At 41.9% G+C, this 23,436-nt stretch overlaps 1 protein-coding gene across 2 annotated transcripts in view; it reads left to right on the top strand.

Moving 5' to 3' along the window:
- Positions 1–23,436, top strand: part of DSCAM (DS cell adhesion molecule) — a 774,401-nt gene that overhangs the window by 532,311 nt on the left and 218,654 nt on the right. The window lies entirely within an intron of this gene.

Raw genomic sequence — 23,436 nt, 5'->3', positions numbered from 1 at the left:
TTTTCGCAGAACTATTCAATATCTTTTAAGGAGGAAATTTGTGCCTCAACTCCATCAAGCGTATTCAGAAAATATTAATTTATATATGTAGCACATGGAGAACTATTCAATATCTTTTAAGGAGGAAATTTGTGCCTCAACTCCATCAAGCGTATTCAGAAAATATTAATTTATATATGTAGCACATGGCAGACTTCAGCGTATTGGAATTAGTGTTAATGTACAGAAGATACATTGTTTATGAAGTAGAATATTATCTAAAAAGAATTGCACTTAATTCTACAATTTCTTGAGCACTGGCTTTAGTAATAAGCACGCAGGGAAACAAAACATTGGTAATATGATATATTGGCAAAAATGTGTAAAAGTGGACATTCTGAAATGCCATTTGGTGGAAATTTTTCTACAGAGCAACGTGGCCATATATATAAATCAAAAGCCTTAAAACCATTGACCACTTTTGTCCCACTAATACACTTAGCTCTGTCCCAAAGAAATAAAATGTGTAGAGAAAGATTTATGTCAATAGAGACACCATAGCACTTTATAAGAATAAAAAATAAGATCGTAAGCAAACGCTTATGTGAATTATGGTATATCCATCTGCTAATTCAACATTATAGAGTAAGTTTAAATGATGTGTTTTAAAGAGCTTTCTTCATGTAAATGAAAAGTCACATGATATAACGAAATTGTTAAAAAAAGAGGATTTGACATGTATAGATTGTATAATCTTGACAGTGTAAAGAAAAGGTTATGAAAAAAATGAGAAGACAACACTGGTGTTAAAAATGGTCACCTCTCTCTGGGTTAAAATTATGGGTAGTATATTTCTGTACTTCTTTACACTTTCCTGCATTTTCCAAAGTTTTTCTACATGGAGCTTCTGTTAATTTGCAATCGGAAAAAATTAATCAGAAATGTAATAATTTTTTCACCACTGTGTGGCACTAACCTTATGGAGGCCTTAAAAAAGGATTATGAAATATTAGAGTTTCTCATAGCCGAGTCTGCATAGTGCTGAATTCCTCTATAATCTATGTGTCACCAGAAAAATAATTAATTAAAGGTAGAATTAGCTAATTTCCCTCCTGAATACCAAATACCTTATCCTCAAAACCCAGGCTAAGGCAATGCTCACAAATATACAATGTTTTTAGAGGAGGAAAAAGGGGAAAAAAAAGTGTGAATTCAGTTGATAACTCCATGTGAAAGGAAATATATTTTATCTTCTGAATAGTTGAATATGAAGTCATCTTGAAATGATAGACGTCTTTGCCATGATATTTTTGAGAAAGAGTGTCTTAGGTGGGTTCTCTAGAGGAACAAAACCAATGATGTATATACAGAGAGAGAGAGATGTACTTCAAGGAAATGCCCCACACAATTGTGGGGCCTGTTAAGTTCCAAATCTGTAGGTCAGGCAGCAGGCCAGAAACTTCTGCAGGCTTAATTCTCAAGATCCAGAGATCAGGTGATAAGAAGGGCCAAGAGACAGAGAGAGAGAAAGCTCTGCCAGAACATCCATTTATATTCTGAAGGCAGACCACATCCCCAAGGAAATTCCCCTTTCAACTGATTGGTTGATCACAGCAGATCACATTGTAGAAGGTGATTATAGTACATTACATTACAGCAACCAGGAGCCCAGGCAGTGCAGTGATAAAGCACTTGGCTGCTAACTGAAATGTTGGCGGTTCGAACCCACTGGCTGCTCTGCAGAAGTAAGATGTGGAAGTCTGCTCCTGTAAAGACTTGCAGCCTTGGAAACCCTGTGGGGCAGTTCTATTCTGTCCTATAGGGTTGCTGTGAGTATGCATCGACTCCACAGCAAAAGGTTTGCTTTTCTTGACTTAGAGCAACCAGTCCAGTGTTTGGCCAAACCACTGAGAACCATAGCCTAACCAAGTTGACCCATAAAATTAACTATCAAAAAGGGATAATCAATGTTGTCTTTTATAAAGTCGTAATGTTTTATAGTTACCAGTAAGAAATCAAACCTGTTGCTGTCCAGTCACTTCCTACTCTTGGCGACCCCGTGTGCTACAGAGTGGAACTGCTCCGTAGGGTTTTCTTGGCTGTAATCTTAATGGAAGCAGATCTCCAGGTCTTTCTTCTGCAGTGCTGCTGGGTGAGTTTTACAGTTAGGTGAGGGAAATCTATCCTCTGGCTCTATTTCTGCTGTGGGAAGTGGTCATTCATTCTGTTCAATTATTTAGACCCAGAGATTTTTTTTCTTCTTCTTCTTATGGAAACTGACTTGAAAAATGAGGAAAATGAGTTGAAATTCACAGCCAGGCTGAGATGTTTGTCCCCGAGCCCAGCCAGCATGCCTCCTCTCCGCCATCACACTCTAACAGGCTGACAGTTCCGGTGGCTGTGGTGGCAGGAGGCCAGGGAGGGCTTGGTGCTACGTGCTTCCTGTGGTCCCCTGTGAGAAGTGGCCTCCCCACCACATTGCTGGGCTGTGCTGTGGGCAAAGCCCTATCTGCCAGGCACAATGTTCTGCCCTTCTGTGATCAATAGCCAAGTCCTTCCCCACCCCTGGCTACATAATTCTACTTCTAAACAGTGTCCTGACATTCTTCTCCTCCCCACCTCTCACCCTGGTGCTGTAACTGATTATAGATCAATAAACCAAAAAACCAGTTGTTAGTATATCCATTCCAACTCATGTCAACCCAACGTGTGTCACAATAGAATGGCTCCATAGGGTTTTCAGTGGCTGTGACCTTTTGGAAGCAGATTTCTAGGCCTTTCTTCCAAGGCCTGGGTGAGTTCCTACCATCAACCTTTTGGTTAGTAGCTCAGTGCTTAGCCATTTCTGCTACCCAGGGACTCCTTATAGATTAATGGGAGGTGTCAATGACAGATAGGCACATATATAAATCTTTGTGATTCCAAACTAAATTTCTAAAAAAAAATTTATTTTATTTTATTTTTATTGCTTCTGTTGAGAATATACACAGCAGAAAATATACCGATTCAACCGTTTCTACATGTACAACTCAGTGACATTGCTGACATTCTTTGAGTTGGGCAACCATTCTCTCCCTCCTTTTCTGAGTTGTTCCTCCCTCATTAACATAAACTCACTGTCCCCTAAGGTTCCTATCTGATTTTTCAGTTGCTGTTGTCCTTTCGATCCCATATAGATAGATCTTAAAAGAGTACAATGATCGAGGCAGCCTTCTTTGCTAGTTAAGCTAAACTCTTGTTCAGTTTTAAGAAGCTTTTCAGGAAGCAACTGATTCCATATGAAACGGATCCTGATTTAGAGAGGCCAAACAATCGTAAGCCTTGACTCACTTAACACTTAGTCTACAAAAGGGATATTGGAGCAGAGTGCATTTTAGTGTCTGAGTCCTCCAGAGGATCTCGACTATGAGCATCTAAGTTTAAAAGAAAAGGAGTTTTATAAACTGATGGTAATAATTTGTTATCAATTTGGTCTTTTTGCTTAGACAGGTTTTAATCATCAGAGTCTTCAAGAAAATAATGTTGCTCAAATAAGAGGTGAGATGGACACTATATCTTTTTTTTTTTTTTAATAAGCTTTGAAATCTTTAAGCATAAAAGAAAAAATATCAAGCCGAAATTGTTTTATCTACCTGATCATCCTGAGCATTCAGGTTACTTTAAGTAAAATGAATGCTCATCCCACTTTGGAGAGTGGCATCTGGGATCTTAAACGCTAGCACGCAGCCATCTAAGAGGTCTCATCAATTGGTCTCAACCTACCTGGAGCAAAGGAGAATGAAGAACACCAAAGATACAAGGTAATTGTGAGCCCAAGAGACAGAAAGGGCCTCATAAACCAGAGACTACATCAGCCTGAGACCAGAAGAACTAGATGGTGCCCGGCTACAACTGATGACTGCCCTCACAGGGAACACAACAGAGAACCCCAGAGGGAGCAGGAGAGCAGTGGGATGCAGACCCCAAATTCTCATAAAAAGGCCAGACTTAATGGTCTGACTGAGATTGGAAGGACCCCGGAGGTCCTGGTCCCCAGACCTTCTGTTAGCCCAAGACAGAACCATTCCCAAAGCCAACTCTTCAGACAGGGATTGGACTGGACTAGGGACTAGAAGATGATACTGGTGAGGAGTGAGCTTCTTGGATCAAGTAGACACATGAGACTATGTGGGGATATCCTGTCTGGATGGGAGATGAGAAGGCAGAGGGGGTCAGAAGCTGGCTGAATAGACACAAAAATAGAGAGTGGAAAGAAGGAGTGTGCTGTCTCCTTAGGGGGAAAGCAACTAGGAGTACAAAGCAAGGTGTATATAAATTTTTGTATGAAAGACTGACTTGATTTGTAAACTTTTACTTAAAGTACAATAAAAATTGAAAAAACAACTGGTCATTTCTGTTCTGCGTGGGCTGCTTAGTGTCCTACCTGCTCTTGAAGATATGAACAGTTCTGTGTCCAGGTGAAGTAGCTCAGGTAACCTTCCCTCTGCTAAGATAGGCACCTCACTTGCTCTAAATATATAAGGACTCTGTCTGGAATCCCTTCCAGCAGAAGACTCAAGTGTCAAATAGAAGCAGAGTGTGTGCTAGATGGAAGGTTATCTTAAAAGCCATACAGTTAAGCTCCCAGATTTTACAGATGAGGAAACAGAAACACAAAGAGGTGAAGGGTTGCCCACGAGGTCTCACAGTTGGGAAGAGGCGGCCCACAGCAGAGAGCCCAGGACTCTGAACCCCAAAGCCAGTGTTCTGGTTTCATGATAACACTCTATTGGACTCGAGTTAATTGTATCCTGTTATACTGATCCATGTGCGTTTGTTGTTGTTAGCTGCCGTCCAGTTGGTCCCTGACTCATGGCAACTCCATACACAGCAGAATGTTGTGCTCCTGAGAATTTTCATTGGCTGATTTTCAGAAGTTGGTCTCCAGGCCTTTCGTCCTAGCCCATCTTAGTCTGGAAGCTCCACTGAAACCTATTCAGCATCGTAGAAACATACAAGCCTGCACTGACAGACAGGGCATTGGCCTTTGCATGAAGCGCATTGGCCGGGAATCAAACCTGGGTTTCCTGCATGGAAGGTGGGAATTCTGCCACTGAACCACCAGTGTCATCTGTGCACATTAGGCGCTGTGGGTTTCTAGGAATTTTCTCTTCCTTCATCCACCTAGAATGTCTATCCTGGATGCTGGGCTACAGCAGAATAAGCCAGGGGAAGTCCATGAGATGGGCATTTATGACCTGTCTATGGCCACATCCGTGAAGGGTTACAGGGGTGTGAGGTCCCCTGAGCCCTGTCAGGGTGGCATTCCTGTGCTCCATAGGGGCTGCTTTGAGCCTCAGACAATCTGTCTTCTAAGGCCAAAAATCAGCCCCTCTGCGAAGGTCACAGTGACTTGAGGGTTGGGACAGAATCAGAGTTGCAGTTGGGCCTTCATTGCCCTTTAAAATCATGCAGGAGGAAGAATGTCACCAAAGAGAGGGCCTGGAGGACACGCTTTTTTTGAGAGAGTGGTATGGACGTGGAGGTGGGGAAAGGGCGGGATTGGGAGGAATCAGAGACAGGTTCTGCAAATGAACACTAGGACTCGGGAAAGGTGGCACATTCAGGAAAAAAGGGAATATTTAAAGAGTTTCTGAAAATGGGCAGCCAGGGTTGCAGGGACCACCATCCATCTGCCAGTTGGTTGTACCATGGTGGCTTGCATATTGCTATGATGCTGGAAGCTATGCCACCAATATTTCAAATACCAGCAGGGCCTCCCATGGTGGACAGGTTTCAGTGGGCTTCCAGACTAAGACAAACTGTCAAGAAAGGCCTGGCAATCTACTTCCAAAAATTGACCAATGAATATCTTGTGGATCACAACAGAATATTGTCTGATATAGCTCTGGAAGATGAGCCCCCTAAATTGGAAGGCACTCAAAATACACAATAGCCACAACAATGGACTCAGACGTACCAACGATCATGAAGATGGCACAGGCTTGGGCGGTGCTGTGTTCTGTTACACATAGGGTTGCCTCGCCGTGACTCGGAGCCAACTGTACAGCAACTAACGCAACAGCGGTGTTCCAAGGACACTTGAGACTCTAAGGAGCCATGTATGTATGTAGATAAGATAAAATATTAAATGTGGGGTCTAATATAATTTAAAATCTATAAAGACTGTGCAAATAATAAAGAAAAAAAATCTCAATTAAGCCACTGTTAATTTAGCATTTTTAATAGCAGCTGACAAATCTGTATCCTAATTTTTATTCCATTACGTCTCTTTGTCCTGGTTTCACCCTCTTTTCCCGAGTGGGGAAAGGGGAGGTTTCTCCTTTGAAGACCACACTCTGGCTTGCAGGGTCCCAGGCCTCCCTCATCAGTCCTTCCCTTTTGAAGCTGCCAGGACCCCTCCCCTCTCTGCTGCCACATGCAGACACACAGGTTTTCTGCCTTGGCTTTTGGTTCACATACTTCTGTGTGAGGCTCAGCCTGCAGCACTGGCTGTTCTGCAAATCCTTGCTGCTGGGCACGTGCTCTCGTTTAGGTGATTAACGCCGTCACCCAGTTCCTATTCGTTCATTCATTTATTCGATTTCACAAATATTTATCAAGTGCCAACTATGCTGGGTGCTGGGGCTGCCACAGAGGCACCAGTCATCAGAGTACTGTTTCCATGGAGCTTCCTTTTCCAAACAGATAATAAACACATGGAGAGTAAGCCGTTAGGCAGTGAGCGATACCTGGCTAAGGAAAATGAGGCTTCCTGTCTGTCCTTCCCCTTGAGGCTCTTCGGATCATTTGCTGCTCAGTGGCTTCAGCTGGACAAATTCTGCTTTCTCTCCAGCTCCTCATAACTACCAGCCTGCCTGGCTACCTAAAAGCTCTCCCTCTGCAGTGCTCCCTGATGACACTTGTCATTGGATGTAGGGCCCACCCTAATCCAGGAGGAGCCCTGGTGGTGCTGTGGTTAAGAACTTGGCTTCTAACCAAAAGGTTGGCAGTTCAAATCCACCAGCCGCTCCTTGGAAGCCCTATGGGGCAGCTCTACTCTGTCCTACAGGGTCACTATGAGTTGGAATCTACTCAGTGGCAGTGGGTTTGGTTTTTTGGTTTTTTTTTTCCTAATCCAGGATGATCTCATCTGAAGAGACTCACCTTAACCCTTTCCTGTTCATGGGTACCCCTAGAGACCAAGTACTTTTGCTGTCTTGGAAGGTTTATTGGGAAGCTGCCGCACCACTGACAGTGGGTGCCACCACAAGGCAGGGGCCTTTATGACTGTCTGAAGGTGAAGAGACAGGTGTGTGTTGCACATTTCTGTTTTTACAGGGTATTGTGCAAGGTGTCTGAATTTTTAGTAGGAAAAATAGAAATTTTGAAAATTTTCGTTTGTTACACAAATGTACCCATAGGCCCTGGTGGGGACTCTGGGGTATAATTAGTGGTACTTCATTTATACTTAGGGTAGGCTTATGGGAGGGGGCAAAAAAAAAAAAAAATCCATACTGCCTACCAAAAATTCAGAAACTCTCAGTGATTTAGCATGCTGCCATTATTGAAAACTCGTGGCATCCACAAAATATGTAAAGCAGAAAATAATTGGTTCAAGAAAAGGTTAAGTACATGCAGATACCTTTCTTCTAAATAAAGCAGTATTCTGACATTCCGGGGTGAAGACATGAGCATATCTTTTGCGACCCATAACTCAATCCGCTCCAGGGATGAAAATTAAAATGGAAAATATCGACCCCAAAAGAGAGTTATTTTATAGCCAGGCATCTAAATTCCTTAATGTCATGACATGCAGCAGGAGCCTCACAAATAGGTACGTGCTCCCGGTGTGGGGATGATGAGAAAGTAAAAGCAGCCTAAAATATGCAGAGGTGTCGCCTTGTCCCTGAGAGACCATAGATCGCTAGAGTGATTAATGCAAATTCTCACGGTTCATGAACAAGTGCAGCGGTAGCCGTCCTGAAGACATTTCTCAATAAGGGTGACATCCTAAAAATTCACCACAGAATGCTAGAATGATCGAGGCTTTTTTGAGGCTTATCCCTTAGTTCACTGTCTCTTCTCCTCAGGCATCGTGGTGATTGCCTGAGCGATTTAACTTCATTAGGTTTATTGGGGAAATGAATGGGATCGACTTGCCCCTAGGATACTATTGGGAGAAAGAAAGTGACGGAGGGCTCCTAGTACATTTAAAGTGACATCCTTATTTTTGATCTCCAGAAAGCCTGTCATTACTTATTACACGAAGCATTTGAATGTTAGGCCGATGAGTGGCTTTATGGATTGAATGGAATTATAATCCCATTTGGGAATGGGTTTTCTTTGTTATGTTAATGAGATAGGGTTAGTGTAGGATGTGTCTCAAATATCTTTTGAGATATAAAAGAGATTAAACAAGCAAGCTAAAGTAGCAGAGATAAGGGAAGAGAGATGTGAAGCCACATGAAGATCACACAGGAGCTAAAGCTCAGAAGAGGACCTTCCTCCAGAGTCAGCAAAGAGGGAACACTTTCCCCTAGAGCTGGCACCCTGAATTAAGACAACTGGCCTCCTAAACAGTGAGAAAATTAATTTCGCTTTGTTAAAGCCATCCACTTGTGGTATTTCTGTTATAGCAGCACTAGATGACTAAGACAAGTGGCAAGAGATGACCATCATTAATGGAGCTCCCTACTCGCAGTGGGTTTTAATGTGGTCATGCTGCCATGGAAGTTTCTAGAAAGGTGTTCATGCCACAATAAAGCGAAGAGGTATCACCTTCTCCCAAGAGGCATCACAGAGTATCATTCAGTGGTCTGGGAAATTGCCACAGCCCTTCCCCTCAGCTCAGAAGTGTTTTTGTGCATTGATAGTTTGTCTCCAGATCAACAAGACATGCAAGACTGATTACTTAGTGAGAAGTATAGCCATCACACCTGCCTACAAGCAGGCCTGCCCGGGAGGCCAAGGGACCATCCATAGAGGACCTGGCATGCCTTGAATCAGAACAGAGAATGGTAGTGACAGGATTGTAGTATTAATAGCACTAGCTGTTAGTGGACTTGTTGGCAACTAACATCCACCACCACCACCACTGGTAATGTGCCAATGCCCATTTCCTGTATTTGATATTGCACTATGGCTGTATAAAATATCACCATTGAAGGAAGCTGGCTGAAGGGTACACGGGAACTCAATACTATTTTTGTAACTTTTTGTGCATCTATAATTATTTTGAAGTAAATATTTTTAAAAAATAATGCCAAAAGACAGTACAGGCAGTCCCTGGGTTACAAATATCCGACTTATGTTCAACCTGTAGTTACGAACCAACCCCCGTAGAGCCTATATATTAAAAATTCGAGGTTCGTGATAACAAATGGGTGCTACTTTGAGACATGCATAAAACATTATTATTACTATTACTGTATTAGCATGTTAAAGATGTTTTAGTGTATCTGGGAATGTTTCTTTAATGTTTTTTATGCATAGAAAGGTACACTATATACTGTACATGAAGAAAAACATTTGACTAACTGCTGTTAGATATGAACTGTACCTAACTGTTCCAGCTTACGTACAAATTCGACTTAAAGACAGACTTAGGAACGGAACTCGTTCATACTCTGGCAACTGCCTGTAGGTGTGTACATGAAATATCCATAACAGAGAAATTGTTGTGGGTTTTCAGAGAAGCGAGATCACTCTGGAGAGGTGAGATCAGTGAAGGCTTTAGGGAAGAGACGGAATATGAGCTTAACTTTTACGAACAAGTAGAATTCAGAGAGTTGTTGAAGTAGAGATGGTATTCAGGAAGGCAAAACAGGTTGGCCAGTCATGCCTGGAAAAGGAAAATATGTTCCCATTGGTGAAGGTGGAGGATCCTATACAAAGTGTTCAAGTGTGGAGGTAGAATATTTGGTTAAAGGAGAAGTCAGTTGGTCACTGGAAACATAGGTCACAGAAAGCTTCTAAAATGTCTTAAAATTTAAGCTGTAAGAATCAAGTTTAATCTGTAGCTAGTGGGAAGCCACAGTAAATCGCCAGTGAGAGAATATCATAACGGAAGTGGCATTTTAGGAAGCTGAAACTGGCAAGGGGTTGGAATGGATTGGAACAGGAGTGAGTAAAGAAGCAAAAATTGCAGACAGTGAGCTGGAACACTAGTGCAACAGTCTACCACAGGCGTCACGGATAAGGCTCGAACTAAGGGGATGGTTGCAGGGCTAGAAAGAATAAGTATGATTTGAAATATCCTGTGCATGTTGACCAAAAAGGACTAGGTCACTGATTGGCTGCTGTGGGGGCCCTGAAATCCATCACACTCAGAGCCTGGGACACAGAATAGAGATAAGGTGATGGTCTGGGGGGAAAGGTGCAATATTTCATCATGCCCACGTTGGGTGTGAGGTAGTGGTGTGCCATCCAATAGGAAATACCCAGAAGGAAAAAAAAAAAAAGACTAGAGAGCGGAAGATGAAGGACAGGCATGAGGGCCCTGGACAGACAGACACCTCCAGTACTGAGGAGAAGAAAAAAGAGACAGTTCCTTGTTTTACTTTCCCTCTTGTCATCTTTCCAAAGCCTTTTCTCCTCCTAGACAGGCCCAGGGTTTGCCATATCCTCACACACGCTCTCACTCGCCTCCCCCACCCTCTCTTAACAACCTCCTGCCAGTCTCCCTAGCAAGGCCTGAGCAGGTGCGCTTCGTCGCCATAGCAACCAGCGCAGCGCATCCTGGTGGAAGGAGACAGGGGAAAATCACCCATTGTCCGAAAAGCTGCAGGCAGGCTCTCTTAAGCCCACAGAATCCTGCGTCTACGGTTAATTCTGATTTCAAGTCCCCCAAATAGTGCCTCTTTATTTGGTTTTATTTAGCTGTCTGCCTCCTTGTGCTTAGAGCCTCCCCCTCCCCAAAAACATTACAATAGCTGTGACCTTATCTTTACAGGCCGTCTGTTCTGAGCGCTTCTCCTTTAGTTGGAGGCGGAGGGATATTTCCATCACCAGTAAACGTCCCTTGATCTCCCTAGAGCATAGAGTTGGCTTGACTTATGGTGCTGTTTGGTTTATAATAAGAGGGTGGAAGGAGGCAAGGAGGGGAGAGTGGGACATTGCAACTGCCTTTCTGTATTGGTGACATGCGACCCAAGGGAGTTTTGTTTTTGTTTTTGTTTTTGTTTTTGCTGTTGTTGAGACTAAATTGGGCTTAGTATAGAGAATAGTTGTTGAGGACGTTGGTGGTATAGTGGTAGAAAACGGAAGGCTCAAGTTTGATTGTCAGTCAGTGGACCTCATGCACAGCCATCACCTATCTGTCATTGGAGGCTTGCACGTTGCTATGATGCTGAACAAGTTTCAGTAGAGCTTCCAGAATAGGACAGACTAGGAAGAAAGGCCTGGCGATCCACGTCTGAAGATCAGCCAGTGAAAACCATACCGATCATAACAGTCCAATCTGTAACAAATCATGAGGATGGTGCAGGACCAGGCACTGTTTCATTCAGCTGCGTATAGGGTTTCTCTGAGTCACGGGCTGGCTAGACGCCAGCTAACAGCAACATAGAATAGTTACCTAAGAAAGCCTTTCTGGATGTTCTCACCATGCTGAGAACATCTTCATGGGTAAGGTGGGGAGGAAACTGTCCCTTCTTTTCCTGGCTTTTCCCTACTGAAGGAAGATCTCACCCCTGTCCAGGTAGGAATATCAGGGCGTGGAGGAATGTGGGCTCCTTGAACAAAAGATGCAACATCTGCGAAAACAGTGGCTTAACAGGCAATTCTGTACATCCAACTAAAAACCCCTCACGGTGTGTTGCTCTTTGCTGCAGCGATGGAATTGTGGCCCAGATGAGCCCAGCAATTTACCTTTTCAGAGAGCCTTCAAGCAGGCGTAAAAACATTTCAGTGCCCCCTGTTTCAGATTTTCATTGTACTGCTACAAGTTTGAATAGGGGGTATTTTAATGGGACCTTAAACTCAATCCATTAAACTTATTAAAAAAAAAAAAAGTGCTTATAAAATAATGTGTTTTTTCAAAAAGATTCAGACAAATTGGAAACAACATACAAAGTAATATTATCCATTATTTACCACTGTTAATGTATTTCCCATCTTGTAAGGCATTTTAATTTTTATTCCTACATTATAGATAAGTAGATTTATTTGTTTCATTCCCACATACAGATTTATTTATACTCAGAGAAAGAGAGAGGTGAGGGGGAGAGAGAGAGAGAACTATATAAATATCCTTTTTAAGAACAAAGTATGTTCATACCATATCAGCCTTTTTATTCAATTAATAACATATGATGGGTATCTTTAAAAAAAAAAAAACGGGACTTTAAATTTAGTGTTAAGTTAATGACTGTATAATATTCCATTATATGGATGTGGGATTACTTATTTAAATAATCATGGACATTCACGTTGTGTCTAAAGGTTCCTGTTATAAACAAGGATGCAACAAGCATCCTTATACATAAACCATGCACATGTATCTAATTGGTTTCATAGGAGAAAATATCAGAAACGGAATTGCAGAGTCAAAGAATGTGCTTATGCATAATTTTATTACACGTGGCCAAGCTGGCTTCCCAAGAGGCCATGCCAACTGGCATTTCTAGTCAGGATTCCAGCCTCAGCATCCCCACTCCCTACTAAAGTGGATGCTCCATATTTAATTCCCCTGAGTTTGTAGGCAAAAGTAAGTATTTAATTTAATAACAAAAGAAGTTGAATATCCTCATATTTGATTATTGCAATTTATACTTCTTTGAAAATTACCTCTACGTTCTCTTTTTCTGCTTTTCTGAGATGTTTTATGTTTCTTAATGTTCATCAACTTGCGTTATCACATGATAATCCTTTATCTGCTATATGTTAGAATTTTTTACAATATGTCAGGTTTTTTTGGTAATTTTGTTTTTGCTTGTTTGTTTGCTTGTTGATTGTCATACAGAATTCGTAAGTTGTCATCTAGTCAAATGGACCAGACTTTCCCTGTATGGTTTCTGGCTTGGATACTATGCACATAATTTCTGTCTTTCCCTCAATATAACCGAGTGCCGTCAAGTCGATTCCGACTCATAGAGAACCTATAGGACAGAGTAGAGCTGCCCCACAGAATTTCCAAGGAGCGCCTGGCGGATTTGAACTGCCGACCCTTTGGTTAGAAGCCGTGGCATTTAACCACTACACCACCAGGGTTTCCTCCCTCAATATATTGACCTAAATTTCCTTTGAACACTTTTGCAAACCTTGAGGTAAAAGCAAGGGTTAAGAATTTTTGCTGCACATATTATTTGAAATAATGTTCTCGTTGTTGTGTGCTGTCAGGTCGATCTCCACACTAGTGACCCCTTGTGACAGAGTAGAGCTGCCCCGTTGGGTTTTCTTGGCTATCATCTTTATGGAAGCACATTGCCAGACCCTTCTCCATCAGAGCCACTGGATGGTTTGAACCATCAACCTTTCAATTAGCAGCTAAGTGCTTAACTATTATGCCACCAGGGCTTCTTTAATAATAATAATAATTAATTAAAAAAAAAGTATTCGTACATTGCGTGTTTTTGATATAATGATTCCAAACAGCTGTGTCAAGAGGGCCTAGGAGCCTCTGTTTGGTGCCGGAGTCAGCCATTCTTCCAGGCTGGTGCCTCTCAAGCTGTGGTCCCCTGGTCCTCAGGCCCCTCCCTAGACCTGGGAATCAGACACTCTGGGGTGGGGCCAGCCATCTGCTCTATAACACACCCTCCCTGTGATTCTGAAGCTGGCTGCAGCTGAGAAGCACTGCTCTAGGCCACCCCAGCCAGCTCTGCCTCTCTTTCCCCCTAGGCAGTTTCAGGGGTTCCAGCCTGACCTCCTGCCCCTGCCTCTAGCCACACCCACTCTAATGAGGACATTCTAGTTATGCCTCACTTTGCTCTTAACACACACACACACACACACGTTTAAAGCACTAGATACAGATGAAGAAATGCCTGGCAATCTACTTCCAAAAAATCAGCCATTGAAAACCCACAGTTCTACTCTGATGCACATGGGATTGCCATGAGTTGGAGTTGACTGGATGGCAAGTGGTTCCTGGTTATTCTTAGAACTGGATGGATTTTGGAAAGGAAGATACAGTTAGCACAGGCTGAGTGTTGTATCAGCTCACCATCCCCTCTGTAGGAATCTTAGGCTTTCTGAGAAAGACGCAGGTGCCTGGCTGACATGGTGGTTTTATATTAAACATAAAAATGTCAAATAAGGTAAACCCTGCAGTGCTTGTTGCTTCTATTCTCTCTCAACTGGATGGAGAGAATAATGCTCGTTGCCATTGAGTCTCTTCTGACTTATAGTGGCCCTATAGGACATTTTTTTTATAGGACAGAGTAGAGCTGCCCCATAGGGTTTCTAAGGAGCTGCTGGTGGATTTGAGCTGCCGACCTTTTGGTTAACAGCTGAGCTCTTAACTACTGCACCACGAGGGCTCATTCTCTTCTCTTCCCTTCATTAAAAAGGTATACAAAATATCTAAGCATGTTTCAAAATATACAAGAATATTAAATAATGCTTAACAGCACAGTATATAGTTTTCTTTGAAGAGAATATATTACGCTGTTAAACAATATTTAATATCCTTGTATATTTTGACAACTCCTGGTGGCGTAGTGGTTAAGAGCTATGGCTCCTAATCAAACGGTCGGCAGTTCGAATCCACCAGCCACTCCTTGGAAACCCTATGGGGCAGTTCTACTCTGTCTATAGGGTTGCAATGAGTCAGAATCGACTCAAAGGCAGCAGGTAGGTATATTTTGAAACAAGCTTAGAAATTTTGCGTACCTGTTTAATAAGGACATTGGTGGTTCTGTGATAGAATTCTCACCTTCCATGTGGGAGACCTGGGTTCGATTCCCAGCCGATGCACCTCCTGTGCAGCCACCACCTGTCTGTCAGTAGAGGCTTGCATGCTGATGTGATGCTGAACAGATGTTACTGGAGCTTCCGAACTAAGATGGACTGGAATGAAAGGCCTGGCTATCTCCTTCAGAAAATCTGGCAGTGGAAACCCCGTGGATCACAATGGTCTGATCTGCTGCTGATCCTGGGGATGACGCAGGACTGGTCAACATCTTGGTCTGTTGTGCACGGAATTACCATGAGTCAGGGACTGACTCTACAGCAGCCACCAACGATGATACCTGTGTAATGTAAGTATAAAGGGAAATGTACAATGTAACTGTCCATCTTTGAAGACAAAGAATCAGGGAAATTATAAAGGAGATGTGTTTAATACTTCAGCAGATCACGTTCCATGGCTTTTTAGCTCAGAACCAAGCCTCTGTGCTTGAAACTACACACATTGGTATGAAGGAGCAGTGAATGAAGTCCACTAGCGTCCCGGCGTGCACTGCTTGGCAGAGCTCACTCCGGTTGCCGTGGGAGCTTCCTAGCGGGTTTCTGCTTCACTTGGAGCCGTCGGACCTCAGTTAGTGCCTGCTCGCCTCCCCAGGGAGAGCGGGTTACACATGTGGCTTCACGAGTTCTGCAATCTAAAGATCCCCTGAGAGCTGCTCGGTCATAAAATATCTCCAGATTAACTGTTCTGTTTGCCAAGAATCTTTGCTCCTTTCCATTCCTTCCTTTTTAAGATTTATCGACTGACATGAACAGAAGACACCAAAGAAATGCCTTTGGCCGGCAGTTACGTGGGAACTGTCTCCGCAGACGCTGCTGTGGCTCGTGTGGAGCTTGTAAGCCCGCATCACAAAGCAAGCAAGGAGGCTACTTTTAGAAGTGTGTGTGTGTGTGTGTGTCCTTGCCCTGGCATTTCCTCATGAGCTAGGACATGAGGTGTCTCCTTTTGTGTCATGAATACTCCAGTTTGCTAGTGAAGAGAATTTCCCCCATTTTGAATTACGAATGGCGAGCAGCAGCTAGTTGTGGCTTCCACAAGGTTAGGGGCAGCTGTGTACCTTGTTCTTGTTTTTCTGTCTGGAATCGTTTGTGTAATTTTGCATCCTCCTAGCCTGTCTCTCAGCCAGTCATCCCTTTAACAAATCTACTCATTCGGGTAAGATTATAGAGATCAGCTGAGAACTTCTTTTTTTTTTTTTTTTTGAGAGAGAGAAAGGTCTTAATGGGAAAGAAATATATAATTGTATGTTTTCTAATAAACATTGTAAAAAGTGCACGTAGCTTTGGCTTTCATATAAAATTTGGGAGAATGATGTTAGAAGAATTCAGATGCTTCAGTGGCTCAGGAATTACTCCCTATGCCTCCGGCATATACATACATGAACATGCACTGTGATGGTTAAGGTTGTGTGTAAACTTGGCCATGATTCTCAGTGGTTTGGCAATTATGTAATGATGTAGTTTGGCAGTTATGGAATAATGTAATCATTTGTCATGATGTGATCTGACGTGATCAGCCAATCAGTTGTAAGAGGAGTTTCCTTGGGGCTGTGGCCTGCATCCAGTATATATATATGGACATTCTGGCAAAGCTCTCTTGCTTGCTCTGGATCCTTCATGCAGCTTGTCATCATCTGAACTCCAGTTCTTGAGATCTGAGCCAACTGCCTGCCGTATTTCCTGCCAGTCTTAGAATTCGTCAGCTTCCACTTCCTGTGAGCCAGCACCCTGCCATCCGACCTGCTGACCTTGGCTTTGTTAGCACCTGCAGCTACATGAGTCAGGAGAAGCCTCCAGTCTGATGTCTGACCCGTGGGTTTGGGGTTTGCTAGCCTCTGCAACTACATGAGCCACTTCCTTGAGATAAATCTCTCTCTCTCTACATATATATATGCTTATATATAAATGTACTTGTATATGCTTATATATACGTGTATATATATGTATGCTTCACTGGTTTTGCTTCTCTGGAGAACCCAGCCTGAGACATACACATGCACGTACACAGGAAGGCACACAAATACACTCATGCACATACATATACACGTATGCACCCACACATGCATACGTGTACACACAGGTACCTTCTTACCTGCGGCAATACCCCCTTTGAAAACGCCACTCAAGACCCTCTTCTTGAAAGGTGAGCAGACCATTCCCCGTTCTTTCCCTATCAAATTAACAGAATTTAGCACTTCAGAAAGAACTCCTTCCTCGCTTTATTTTACCGATGCTGTCAATTTTCTAGCTGATAGCATGGATGTTGTTAGTTGCCGTCAAGCCAGCTCTGACTCATGGTAACCTTATGTTTAACAGAACGAAGTGTTGCCTGATCCTGCTCCAACTTCATGATCATTGGTACGTTTGAGTCCATTGTTGCAGCTACTGTATCAATCCATCTCATCGAGGGTTTCCTGCATTTTCGCTGACCCCTTACTTTAACAAACATAATGTCATTTGCTAGCTATTGGTTTTTCACGATGGTATGTCCAAAGTAAGCAAGCTGGAGTCTTGCTATCCTCACTTCTAAGGAGAATGCTAGTTATATTTCCTCTAAGACTGATTTTTTTTTTAAATATCTTGTGACAATCCCCAGTATATTCAATGTTCTTTGATAACTCAACGTTTTAATGCATCAGCCGTCTTCCATCGTCCTTTTTTTTCACTACGTCTAACTTTCACATGCATGAGGGGATTGAAAAGACCGTGGATTGGGTCAGACACGCCTTACAACATTATGTTGTTGTTCTGTGCTGTCAAGTCGATTCCAAATCATAGCAACCCTATAGGACAGAGTAGAACTGCCCCATAACATTTCCAAGGAGAGGCTGGTGAATTCGAGCTGCCGACATTTTGGTTAGCAGCCTGAACCCTTAACCACTTTGCCACTAAGGCTTTGTGGAATGGCATTGAGGATACCATACATGAAGTAAGCAAAAGGTCATTAAAAAGAAAGAAAAAGACATGATAACATGTCCAAAGTACGTGAAACAAAGTCTTGTCATCTTCACTTCTAAGGGCCACTCTGGCTGTACTTCTTCCAAGACAGATTTGTTTGTTCTTCTGGCAGTCCATGGTGTATTCATGTGGAGCTTCGAAGCTCGCATCACAAAGCACGAAAGGAGGCTGCTTTTAGAGGCGTGTGTGTGTGCGTGTTTACTTACTCTTGGCATTTCCTCATGAGCTAGGAGGTGAGATGTCTCCTTTTGCGTCATGAATACTCCAGTTTGCTACGTGAAGAGAATTTCCCCCATTTTGAATTATGAATGGCAAGCAGCAGCTAGTTGTGGCTTCACAAGGCTAGGAGTAGCTGTGTACCTTGTTCTTGTTTTTCTGTCTGGAATCGTTTGTATAATTTTGCATCTTCCTAGCCTGTCTCTCAGCCAGTCATCCCTTTAACAAATCTACTCAATTGGGTAAGATTATAGAGATCAGCTGAGAACTTCATTTTTTTTTTTCCTTTTGAGAGAGAGAAAGGTCTTAAGTGGGAAAGAAGTATATAATTATATATTTTCTAATAAACATTGTAAAAAGTGCACGTAGCTTTGGCTTTCATATAAAATTTGGGAGAATGACGTTAGAAGAATTCAAGTGCTTCAGTGGCTCAGAAGTTATCCCCCATGCCCCCAACATACACATACATGAACATACACTGTGATGGTTAAGGTTGTGTATCAACTTAGCTGGGCCATGATTCTCAGTGGTTTGGCAGTTATGTAATGATGTAGTTTGGCAATTATGTAATGATGTAACTTGGCCATTATGAAATGATGTAATTTGGCAGTTATGGAATCATGTAATCATCTGCCATGATATGACCTGATGTGATCAGCCAGTCAGTTGTAAGGGGACTTTCCTCAGGGGCGTAGCCTGCACCTGATATACATATAGACATTCTTCGCCAATACCATAATATGAAGGCATCAGTTCTTCCTTTGTCTTCCTTATTCATCGTCCAGCTTTTGCATACTTATGAGGGTGTTGAAAATATCATGGCTTAGGTAAAGCATATCTTAGTCCTCACACTAACATCTTTCCTTTTCAACACTTGAAGAGGTCTTTTGGAGAAGATTTGCCCAATATAATATGTCATTTGATTTCTTGACTGCTGCTTCCATGAACATTAATTATGAATTCAAGTAAAATGAAATCCTCGAAAACTTCAATCTTTCCTACCTTTATCATGATGTTGCTTATTGGCCCACTTGTTAGAATTTTTTGTTTTCTTTACGTTGAGGTGTAATCCATACCGAAAGCCGTAGTCTTTGATCTTCATCACCAAGTGCTTCAAGTCCTCTTCACTTTCAGCAAGCAAAGTTGTGTCATCTGCATATTACAGGTTGTTAATAAGCCTTTCTTCAGTCCTGATGCCCTGTTCTTCATATAGTCCAGCTTCTCATATTATATGCTCAGCATACATATTGAATAAGTATGGTGAAAGGATGCAACCCTGATACACCCCTTTCTGTATTTAAACCATACAGTATCCCTTTGTTCTGTTCAAACAACTACCTCTTGGTCTATGTACAGATTCCTCATGAGTACAATTAAGTGTCCTGGAATGCCCATTCTTAGAAATGTTATCCATAGTTTGTTCTGATCCACACAGTTGAATGCCTTTGCATAGTCAATAAAACACAGGTAAGCATCTTTCTGGTAATCTCTGCATTCAGCCAAGATTCACCTGACATCAGCAATGGTATCCCTCGTTCCACATCCTCTTCTGAATCTGACTTGAATTTCTGGCAGTTTCCTGTTGATGTACTGCTGCAACCATTGTTTTAAACATCTTTGGCAAAATCTTACTTGCGTCTGATATTAATGATATTGTTCAATAATTTCTGCATTCTGTTGCATCACCTTTCTTTGGAATGAACACAGATATGGATCTCTTCCAGTTTGTTGGCCAGATAGCTATCTTCCAAATCTCTTGGCAAAGATGAGTGAGTACCTCTGGAGCTGCATCCATTCGTTGTAACATCTCAGTTGGTATTCTGTCAATTCCTGGAGACTTGTTTTTTGCCAAAGCCTTCAGTGCAGCTTGGACTTCTTCCTTCAATACCATCAGTTTTTGACCATATGCTACCTCCTGAAATGGATAAACATTGACCAATTCTTTTTGGTACAGTGGCTCTATGTTTTCCTTCCACCTTCATGCTTCCTGCATTGTCCAATATTTTGCCCATAGAATTCTTCAAAATTGCAACTCAAGGCTTGAATTTTTTCTTTAGTTCTTTCAGCTCAAGAAATGCCAAGCATGTTCTTCCTTTTTGGTTTTCTAACTCCAGGTTTTTGCACAATTCATCATAATATTTACTCTGTCTTCTCAAGCTGCCCTTTGAAATCTTCTATTCAACTCTTTTACTTCATCGTTTCTTCCATTCACTTTAGCTACTCTGTGTTCAGAAGCAAGTTTCAGAGTCCATTCTGACATTCATTTTGGTCTTTTTCTTTCTGTCTGATTTAATGACCTTTTGCTTGCTTCATGTATGGTGTCCTTGATGCCATCCCACAACACATCTGGTGTTCAGTCATTAGTGTTCAATGCATCAAATCTATTTCTGAGATGGTCTTCAAATTCAGGTGGGATATACTCAAGGTCGTATTTTGGTTCTCGTGCACTTGTTTTAATATTCTTAAGCTTCAACTTAAACTTGCAAATAAGCAGTTGGCCCCTGACCTTGTTCTGACTGATAATATTGAGCTTTCCCATCCTCTCTTTCCACAGATGTAGTCAATTTGATTCCTGTGTTTTCTAACTGATGATGTCCACATGTATAGTTGCCATTTATATTGTCAAAAAAAGGTATTGCAGTGAAGAAGTCATTGGTCTTGCAAAATTCTATCATGCAATCTGCAATGTCATTTCTATCACCAAGGCTGTATTTTCCAACTCCAGATCCTTCTTTGTTTCCAACTTTCACATTCCAATGCGTCTTGACTGCATGTTTGATCAATTTCAGGCTGCAGAAATTGGTAAAAATCTTCCATTTCCTCATCCTTGGCGTTAGTGATTGGTGCATAAATTTGAATAATAATAGTATTGAGTGGTCTTCCTTGTAGGTAGGCGTATGGATATTATCCTATCACTGACAATGTTGTACTTCAAGATAGATCTTAAAATGTTCTTTTTGGTGATTAATGCAATGCCATTGCTCTTCAATTTGTCATTCCTGACATAGTAGACCATGTGATTTTCTGATTCAAAAAGTCCGATACCAGTCCATTTCAGCTCACTAATGCCTAAGATATCTTTATGTGTTCCATTTCATATTTGACAACTTCCAATTTTCCTGGATTCATACTTCATAATTCACTGTTATGATTATTAATGGATGTTTGCAGGTGTTTCTTCTCATTCTGAGTCATACCACATGAGTAAATAAAGATCCTGAAAGCTTTACTCCATCCACGTCATTAAGGTCGGCCCTACTTTGAGGAGGCAGCTCTTCCACAGTTGTATTTTAAATACCTGCCAACCTGAGGGGCTCATCTTCTGGCACTGTATCAATGTTCTGTTGTTATCTGTAAAGTTTTCGCTGGCCAATTTTTTTCAGAAGTAGACTGCCAGGTCCTTCTTCCTAGTGCGTCTTAGTCTGGAAGCTCCACTGAAACCTGTGCACCCTGCTGATACTTGAAACGCTGGTGGTATAGCTTTCCAGCATCACAGCTACATGCAGCTACCACAGTATGACAAACTGACAGATATGTTTTGGCCCAACCCAGTAACCATTAATAATCTTTGGTTTCTATGTATTTGCTTATTTCATATAAGTGAGATCATACAGTTTTTGCCCTGTTTTGACTAACTTATTTCATTCACTATGATGTCTTCAAGGTTCATCCATGTGGCAGCGTGCATCATGACTTCATTTCTCTTTATGGCTGAATAATATTCCCATGATATGTAAATACTACATTTTGTTTATTCATCTGTTGATGGGCCTTTCTGTTGTTTCCACATTTTGGCTATTGTGAAAAGTGTCGCAGTGAACATTGATATACTACAATGAGTTCTTAATTATCATGCTAATAATCAGTAAAATAAGATGGAAAATTAGTTTCTTTGTACTTTAAACTGTACTTGAGATGGTCCTGTTGATGTGACAGAGTAGAATTGCCCCATAGGGTTTTGTATTAAATATTAGGTAGGGCGGGAAATAACTGACATTATAAACACTTTGTAGGGTACAAAGGATTTTCATGTATTTGATCTTTACATCAGCTCTGTACTGAGGGGACATCATCATATTCATTTTACAGATGAGGAATGGGGAGCATAGATACCCACCAAAATGTATAGCTTGTGAATTGGCAGAACCAAAACTCAGGGTCAGCTCTGAAGATTCTGGATCCTGTGCACCGCCCACAACATGCTTACAGGGCACTGGAGAGTAAGGCTGTGGGTGATGGGGAGGATGGTGCCAACAACAGCCCTGCCACAATAGTTCTCGCACTTTAACATGCACCAGAGTCACCAGGAGGGCTTGTTCAGATAGATTTCCAGACCCCAGAATTTGCATTTCTGTCAAGTCCCCAGGTGATGCTATGCTGCTGGTTCAGGGCACGCTTGAAGGACCACTGTTCTAAACAAAGTAATAGTAAATAATAATTTCTGATGAGACCATAAATTTGTCCAATCACTTTTGGAAGCTGTTTGCCATTGCCTCATAAAGTGAAAGATGTATGTACACCATGACCAGAATTTTCACTCCTTTGAACGTACCCTAGAGAAATTCACGCAAACGTGCCCAGGTTTCATCTACAAGAACATTCGTAGTAGCATTGCTTCGAATAGCCCAAAACTGAAAAGCTCTGAAATAATTAAATTGTGGAATATTCATAGAATGAAATATTAAACAGCAATGAAAAGAACCTATAGCCTATATGTATGTATCTATGCATATACATTCCCTGGGTGAGCAAATGTTCTATACTCGACTACTAACCTAAGGTTGGTGGTTCAGATCCACCCAGTGGTACCACCGAAGCAAAGCTTAGCCATCTGCTTCTGTAAAGATTACAGCCAAGAGAACCCTAATGGACAGTTCTACTCTGTAACATATGGGGCCACCATGAGTCGGAATCAACTTGAAAGTAGTGGCTTTGTTGTGTAGATACACATACTTATCTGTGCGTATCACACAAACAAAGTAGAATAAAAGAAGCAAGACACGAAGGAACACAGACAGTCTGATGCTATTTTATATGCAGTTCAAAACCAGTGAGACTAAACTAAGTTTGAACTAAGTTGATTAGGGATGTTTTCCCAGTTGGGAGAAGAATGGTCTGCTTGGCTTAAAATTCTGGCTCCATCACTTACTACCGCAGTGACTTTGAACAAGCCGTTCAGTCTATTTGCTTCTCAATTTCTGTGCTCAAAATGTGAGGTAATCATAGCACCTGCCTCCGAGAGTTGTTGCGAAGATTAAAATCTAATAAGAATAAAGTTCTTAGCACAAGTTCTATAGCACGTGTTAGCTAGAATTATCATCACCATTATGTTGTTAGTTGTTGTTGAATCAACTCTGACTAATGGTGACAATGGAACAAAATGTTGCCCAATGCTGC

Source organism: Loxodonta africana, chromosome 2, assembly GCF_030014295.1.
Source record: "Loxodonta africana isolate mLoxAfr1 chromosome 2, mLoxAfr1.hap2, whole genome shotgun sequence".
NCBI classification, from domain to species: domain Eukaryota; kingdom Metazoa; phylum Chordata; class Mammalia; order Proboscidea; family Elephantidae; genus Loxodonta; species Loxodonta africana.
Note: the sequence above shows the minus strand (reverse complement) of the source record. Positions and strands in the feature narration are given on the sequence as shown.